The sequence below is a fragment of the Castor canadensis genome, chromosome X, assembly GCF_047511655.1.
Source record: "Castor canadensis chromosome X, mCasCan1.hap1v2, whole genome shotgun sequence".
Taxonomy (NCBI): Eukaryota; Metazoa; Chordata; class Mammalia; order Rodentia; family Castoridae; genus Castor; species Castor canadensis.
Genome location: NC_133405.1, coordinates 108,719,631 through 108,728,585, shown reverse-complemented (window position 1 = coordinate 108,728,585; position 8,955 = coordinate 108,719,631).

Below are 8,955 nucleotides of genomic sequence, written 5' to 3'. Positions count from 1 at the left end.
ATGCTAATATTTGAGGAGATGGAAATGCTCATCACCTTAAATTTATACAATAAAAAAAGAATGCCTACAGGATGGAGCTTGGAGGACAGCGGGGCTGGGGCAGTGATCAGGGGTATCGGGCTCCCACTAGGCTGCCATTGGTAATGCGGGGCGGTGGTCTGAGCCTTTGACGCCTGGAACCAGGCCTGCGGGGTGTGGGAGAGCAGGCACCAGTAGAGAGCAGCGGGTCCCCCGCTTTTCCGCCAGTAGCCTCCGCGGGCAGGCGAGTCTGAGGCGCGGCGGGAGGCGTGGAACCCAAGTGAACTGGTCGGGCTGGTGTGCATCTTCCTGGCGCTGTGCCTGGACCTGGGGGCCGTGCTGAGTCCGGCCTGGGTCACGGCCGACCACCAGTACTACCTGTCCTTGTGGGAGTCCTGCCGGAAACCCGCCAGCTTGGACATCTGGCACTGCGAGTCTACGCTCAGCAGCGGTGAGGGCCCCGGGCGCCGCGCCCCTCCTCCCGCCCCGCGTCCTGCTTCCTGGACAGCCACCGCCTCTCCGTGGTGTCCCCTGTCCGCTTCCGTCCCACCCCACCCTTCCCGCCCTCCGCGGACCCTCGGGTTCCAGCCACGTCCCTGCAAGCACCCCTCTTCCCTCCCCTCCCCTCCCCTCCCCTCCCAGTTCCCGGTCTCCAAACCTAAAGCCACGTCCCACGCCCGCTCCCTCCCCCTGTGGCCATTCCTCCTGCTCTGGAGTAACACGTACGCTATTTTGGGTCATTGTTATCATTTAAGACGAGAACCATGTGGTTGTGTGAAAAATGCAACGCCTTCCACACTCCCGTTGAAAAAACAACGGGCACCAACGCCCCAACTCCACGAAGATGTGTGGGTTTTCTGCTCAGTTTTCCCCTTCTCTTTGCTTCTCTCTCAAAGAGGATTTTGCCTGAGTTTACCTCTTAGAGCCCACGTTTCTGCCTGCTCTACTCCCCGCTATCTGGGTTTTCCCGAATGAGTATTGATTCGGATTTTATTTCCTTAAAATGGTGGGGCTAGGGAGGTTGAAATGGAGAGCTGGAAAAGAGACAGGTTTACTTTGCTTTTAGGTCCTTAGTTATGAGTTGGCCTTCATTCTCCCTAACCCTAAGTACCTCTCCTCTTTGGCCAGACCCTTCTTTCCCTTTTCCCAGAGGTAATCACAGGTGCCTGGAACTTTATATTCAGACAGCACTAAAAGCAGCAATGGTTTTAAAAGTGTTTGATACCAAGACAGAGTTGATGCCTGAATTGGATCTTGGAGTGGAAACAAAATGCCATAAAGGATATTATTGAATGATTGTCCAGATTGAACAGGGATTAGATAACATTGTATAATTAAATAATATTGTATTATTATAAAATTACCTGATTTTATTTATTTTTATTTACATTTTTATTAGGATATGTTCGCGGTACAGGGGAGATCCATGGTGACAATTCCAAAGACGCTTTCACTGTACATTGGGTAGATCACCCCCACTGCCTCTCTGTCAACCTCCTCTCAGCCCCACTTAAAGGGGTTTCTTTGTTCTATTTCATATAGATATGTGAAGTCCTTCAACCACAGTCCTTCATCTTAATCTCCTCTATTCACCCTTCTCCTCTCACAAGTACTCCCCCCACACGCTGTACCTATTTTACAGTGCTGTCTTTTGTTATTACTATTTTCTAATCCAACGTTCAAAAGGATTTCTCAATGTATCCCTGCTGTGAGTATACTTTACTTTGGTCCATTCAATTCCTTCCATTACTCTCCCTTACCCCTTTACCTCCCACTGCCTCCCCCCCATTTTTCAACAGTTTTCAATAGGTATCCTTATATCTTCTACCTTCACAGATGTTATGTTTTACAATATTGTTGATGCTTTATCATTCTTTTTTCCTCGCTCTCCTTCCCCGAGTTCCATAGAGTAGTTCCGCTATTTCAAACATATTCTACATCTGAGTTTGTATATGATCATGTTTGGTTTTGTGTATAGGTTTATCTTTTGGATCTATCTTCCACATATGAGAGAAAACATGCGGCCTTTGGTTTTCTGAGCCTGGCTTATGATGTCACTGAACATGATGTCCTCAAATTGCATCCATTTAACTTCAAACCACATGTTGTCATTATTCCTTATGGCTGAGTAAAACTCCATTGTTTATATATACCACATTTACTTGATCCATTCATCAGTGGAAGGCCTCTGGGTTGTTTCCACAGCTTGGTTATTGTGAATAAGACTTCAGTGAACATTGGTGTACAGGTTCCCTGTTGTATCCTGACTTACATTCCTTTGGGTAGATGCCCAAAAGCGGTATCACTGGATCATATGGCAGGTCTGTCTTTAGTTTTTCGAGGTATCTCTATACTGCCTTCCATAATGGTGTACTAATATTGTATAATTAAATAAAATTGTATTATTACAAAATTATCTGATTTCATTTTAAAAAACAAGCATTAGCTCATTTTTACTTTTCTTTGGTAACTCAATGTATAGAATTATATCTTCATATATGAACATTTACAAACACTGACATAAAGTAATGCAGTAATACAAAGTCGGCATATATATGAATGAACAAGTGCAAATGTTCATGCACTAAAACAAAGTCTATTTAAAAATGAAAAGCAAATTATTTACATATTTCTATGATATCCTTTTTACTTACAAGGTAAAAGACTGATCAATAACAAGACAAAGTAAAAACAAAATGAAAAGCAAATTGGTAAATAACTCCACAAATATAATTATTTTTAAAACAGTTCAACATAAAAAGTGGCAAAATATTTGTAAGGTAAGAAACAATATTCCTAAGACACTGACCTTTATATTTTTAAACATTCCTTGGTCTATGTAGGAGTGACACTAGGGTTACCCGTCAGACTCTTTCCTAAATTTTATTTTACTTTTTAATTTGCATACATTGAAATATGAGGGAAATTCATTGTGATAATTCCATAGATGCATACATACAGTGTACTTTTAACAAGTTCACCCTCTTCCTTCTATCCCTTACCCCCTGCCATCTCTTCACTTTTTCAGACAATGGGTGCTGGATTTTATTATTCTATATATATGCAGCACATATATGTATATACATATATATACACACACATATATATGTATATACATATATACATATATATGTATATATACATATATATGTAACATATTTCTATCCTCTTCACCCTTCACTGTCCTTTTCTGTCCTCTTGCCTCCTCTTGCTAAACCTCCCCCCCAGACTGTACCCTTTTTAGATTCATATCCCATTATTATTATCATCACCATTTTAGGTATATATTCCATAAGTGAATGGAAAAAATGTGATATTTGGCTTTTTGATTTCAGCTTTTCTGGCTCAAGAGAATGATCTCCAGTTCCATCTATTTTCCTACAAATGACAATTTCATTTTTGTTTATGGCTGAATAATACTCCATGGTGTGTGTGTGTGTGTGTGTATTGTGTATATATACCATATTTTCTTTATCCATTCATTGGTTGTTGGGCACGTCACCTGATTTCACAGCTTGGTTATAGGGAACAGAGCTGCAATAAACATGGATGTGGAGGTATTATTTCTCTTGTATATTAATTTACACTCTTCTAATTTGTGCCCAAGGATATATACAGGGTCTAAAGGCAGGTCTATTTTTAGTTTTCTGAGGAACTTCCATACTGATTTCCATAGTGTTTGCATTGGTTTACATTACCACCAACAGTGTATGCGGGTTCCTCCCACAAACACATCCTAGTCAGCATTTGTTGTTTGTTTTCTTGATGATTGTCATTCTGACTGGGGTGAGGTAGAATCTTAGTGTAGTTTTGATTGACAATTCCTTTCTGGCTAAGGCTATTGAACATTTTGTCATGTATTTATTAGCCTTTTGTACTTCTAAGCACTGTTCAATTCATTTCCTATTTCATAAGATTATTTTTCTTTTGCTGCTTAATTTTTTGAGCTCTTTGTATATTCTGGACATTAACCCTTTGTCTGTTGAATAGCTGGTGAAGATTTGCTCACACTCTGTGACTTATCTCTTGATTCTGGAAATTGTTTCCTTTGAAGTGCAAATTTTTAAATTTATTGTAATCCCATTTGTCATTCCTTGCTTTTATTCCTTAGGCATTTAGAGACCTATTAAGAAAATAAATATTTATACCTGTATCTTCCAGTGTTTTCTCTATATTTTCATAGTTTCAAACTTTACTAACTTACAGTAGGATCTTTGATCAATTTGGAGTTGATTTTTGTACAGGATGAGAGGGATCTAGTATCAGATGGCTGTAGCCATGGTTCTAGGACAAAAAAATTTTCAGGAGACCCCATCTTAACCAACAAAACACATTGGATGTGGTGACCTGTGCCTGTCATTCCACCTACACAGCAAAGGGAAATAGGAAGATCACAGCCCTGGCCAGTCCTAGCATAAATGAGACCCTATTTGAAAAATCATGAAGCAAAAAAGGCTGGGGCCACAGCTCAAGTGGTTGAATACCTGCCTAGTAGGCTCAAGGCCTTGAGTTCAAACCCCAGTACTGCCCTTCCCCCCAAAAAAGCATAAAAAGCCAGTTTAAGTTTTAAATAGATAAGGAGGTTCCAAGATGGTGATTAGGGCGCAAAAGCAGACAGCGTGAGCTCCACAAATAAAAATATTGCTGAGATGCTGGAGCCACACTTGGCAGAAATAAAGCACCAAGAAGAATCAAAACTTCGACACCCTGAACCTCTAACCCGTGGAAAGCTTCTCCACACCACGTTACACTGAGAAAACAGAAGGGCTCCCATGCCACCAGACACTGGCTCCAAACCTGCTTGGGAAACATTCGGCAGACCAACAGGTGAGCACCAAGCATCACACGGTATTCCCCCCAGCCACCCCTAGGATAAATCAGCATAGCCCCCTGGGCAGACTGAACTACCCCCCAAAAAAACCTGAACAATAAACAAGGAACTGAAAACTAGCTCACAGCAGAGGGGGCGGGATGCTGAAAGCACACTGGAGAAGCGGAGAGAGGCAAGGAGCTCAAAATTTCAGTAAATAAAGGCTGGAAAGGCAGGAAGGCCAACAGTGGTTGGGTGATAAGCTGCTGCCTGAAATAGAACAGGTAGCCGTCCACAAAGCTCATCTCCTGAGCCAGTGAGCAACACCCAAAGTCAAATGACACTGCAAAATTGAAAAATAATCAGCAAGCCATCACAACATGCTGACAGCAGGGGGCCAGCTGACAGATCACTGACCTTGCCCCAGAGAAAGTGGGCAAGACAAAGAAACAAGCCCCCAGTAAACCAACACAACAAAAACCCAACTCCAAAGCAGGACGACTGGTGGGCTACTGAGCTGATCTCTGGAACATGAGGATAAGCCACACCTCACTGGAGGAACTGACTAAGCAGCTGCCACTGAAAGACAGAAGAAAAACTGGTGAGACTCCCCAACCACCTGGTGAGATTAAGACAGAGCATCTGCTTAAATACCAACACCAGGGCTGGATGCTGAAGGAGTAACACCAGAACTTCCAAGACTGAAATTCTATTGTTCCTGAATATAGAGGGGTTTTGTGTGTGTGTGTGTTTGTTTGTTTGTTTTGTTTCTAATTTGTTTGTTTGTTCATCTCTAGCTGTGGATTTCTTTGGGTTTTTTTGTTGCTGTTGTTGTTGTTTTGTTAGTTTTACCATTGTGAGTTAGTCAATACTAAATTACACCCAGACCAGGGATGGAAATAGCATACTTACACTAAGCTAAAAATCCAGTATACCCACAAAACAAAATTAAACCAAGGGAAAGAAAAGTCCAGGACCGGATGGATTCTCTGCTGAATTTTATATCAGATGTTTAAAGAAAAACTAATACCAACTCTCCTTAAACTGTTCCATGAAATAGAAAGGGAAGGAAAACTACCTAACTCATTTTAGGATGCCAGTCTTACACTCATCCCAAAACCAGACAAAGACACCTTCAAAAAGGAGAACTATAGGCCAATCTCCTTAATGAACATTGATGCAAAAATCCTCAATAAAATAATGGGAAACTGAATCCAACAACATATCAGAAAGATCATTCACCACAACCAAGTAGGCTTCATCCCAGGAATGCAGGGGTGGTTCAACATATGCAAATCTGTAAATGTAATATAGCACATTAATAGAAGCAAAGACAAAAACCACTTGATCATCTCAACACATGCAGAAAAAGCCTTCAACAAGATCCAACACCACTTCATAAAAGCTCTAAGAAAACTAGGAACAGAAGGAATGTACCTCAACATTGTAAAGGCTATATATGACAAACCTACAGCCAACATCATACTTAATGGTGAAAAACTGAAACCATTTCCCCTAAAATCAGGAATGAGACAATGGTGCCCACTGTCCCCACTACTATTCAAAAAAGTCCTGGAATTCCTAGCCAGAGAAATTAGGCAAGAAGAAGAAATAAAAGGAATACAAATAGGTAAAGAAACTGTCAAAATACCCCTATTTGCAGATGACATGATCCTATATCTTAAAGACCCAAAAATCTCTACCCAAAAAATTCCTAGACACCATAAACAGCTACAGCAAGATGGCAGGATACAAAATCAACTTACAAAAATCATTAGCTTTTCTATACACCAACAATGAACAAATTGAGGAAGAATATATGGAAACAATTCCATTTACAATAGCATCAAAAAACAAATACCTAACAGTAAACTTATCAAAGGATGAGAATGACCTCTACAAGGAGAGCTACAAACCCCTGAAGAAAGAGAATGAGGAAGACAACAGAAGGTGGAATGATTTCTCATGCTCATGGATCGGTAGAATCAACATAGTAAACATGGCCATACTACCAAAAGCAATCTACGTGATCAACGCAATTCCCATCAAAATCCCAATGACATTCATCACAGAGATTGAAAAATCTATCCTAAAGTTCATTTGGAAACACAAGAGACAGCAAATAGCCAAGGCAATACTCAGCAAAAAGTGCAATGCTGGAGGTATCACAATACCTGATTTCAAACTATATTACAAAGCAATAGCAATAAAAACAGCATGGTACTGGCACAAAAACAGACATGCAGACCAGTGGAACAGAATAGAGGACCCAGATATGATTCTTCACAGTTATGCCCATCTTGTTTTTGACAAAGGCATCAAAAACATACAATGGAGAAAAGACAGCCTCTTCAATCAATGTTCCTGGGAAAAGTGGTTATCTGCCTGCAAAAACTGAAACTAGATCCATGTTTATCACCCTGTACTTGTATTAACTCAAAATGGATCAATGACCTTAATATCAGACCCGAAAATCTGAAGTTAGTACAGGAAAGAGCAGGGAATACTCTGGAAGCAATAGGTATAGCAAGGACTTCCTCAATAGAACCCCAGCAGCTCAGCAACTAAGAGAAAGGATGGACAAATGGGACTACATAAAATTAAAAAGCTTCTGCACAACAAAAGAAGTGTTCTCTAAACTGAAGAGTGGGAGAAAATATTTGCCAGCTATATATCAGACAAAGGACTGATAACCAGAGTATACATGGAACTTAAGAAACTAAACTCTCCCCAAATCAATGAACCAATAAAGAAATGGGCAACTGAACTAAACAGAACTTTCTCAAAAGAAGAAATTCAAATGGCCAAAAAGCACATGAAAAAATGCTCACCATCTCTAGCCATAAAGGAAATGCAAATTAAAACTACACTAAGATTCCACCTCACCCCTGTTAGAATAGCTATCATCAAAAACACCACCACCAACAGGTGTTGGCAAGGATGTGGGGAAAAAGGAACCCTAATCCACTGCTGGTGGGAATGCAAGCTGATACAACCACTTTGGAAAAAAATTTGGAGACTTCTTAAAAAACTAAACATAGACCTGCCATATGATCCGGCAATCCCACTCTTGGGGATATACACAAAGGAATGTGGCACAGGTTACTCCAGAGGCACCTGCACACCCATGTTTATTGCAGCACTGTTCAGAATAGCCAAGTTATGGAAACAGCGATGATGTCCCACTACTGACGAATGGATTAAGAAAATGTGGTATTTATACACAATGGAATTTTACTCAGCCATGAAGAAGAATGAAATCTTATCATTCTCAAGTAAATGGATGGAACTGGAGAACATCATCCTGAGCAAGGTTAGCCAGGCTCAGAAGACCAAAAATTGTAACCGCTGGGATTATAGGCATGTGCCACCATCCCCATTGCCTAATTAACCATGTTGTATTCAAACTTTAGCACATTCCTGCCAACTATGGGCTTGAAAATACACTAATAATGATAACACTACTTTTTTCATCACTAAAAGTAAATACCTTGAGGCATTCTACTGGTGGGCCGCAGCAGCTAATCAAAATTTAATCTCAAAACTACCAGCCTTTGTCTTCCTAGCTAAAAATAAATAAAACTACAATTGACCTACCAAATAAGTCCAGAGAATATTGCTTGCATGAACAATAAAAGATGGCAAAACAACATTGACACATTAAGATAAACTTGGCCTAAATCTGTTTCAAGGAAGAATTAGTAATATTTATGTTCTAAACGCAGTTGCCTTCTTTATTATGTGTTACTAACAAATCCAACCTCAATCCACTTTTTTTTTTAATTTTTCTTTTATTATTCATATGTGCATACAAGGCTTGGTTAATTTCTCCCCTCTGCCCCCACCCCCTCCCTTACCACCCACTCCGCCCCCTCCCTCTCTCCCCCCAATACCCAGCAGAAACTATTTTGCCCTTATTTCTAATTTTGTTGTAGAGAGAGTATAAGCAATAATAGGAAGGAACAAGGGTTTTTGCTGGTTGAGATAAGGATAGCTATACAGGGCATTGACTCACATTGATTTCCTGTGCGTGGGTGTTACCTTCTAGGTTAATTCTTTCTGATCTAACCTTTTCTCTAGTACCTGTTCCCCTTTTCCTATTGGCCTCAGTTGCTTTAAGGTATCTG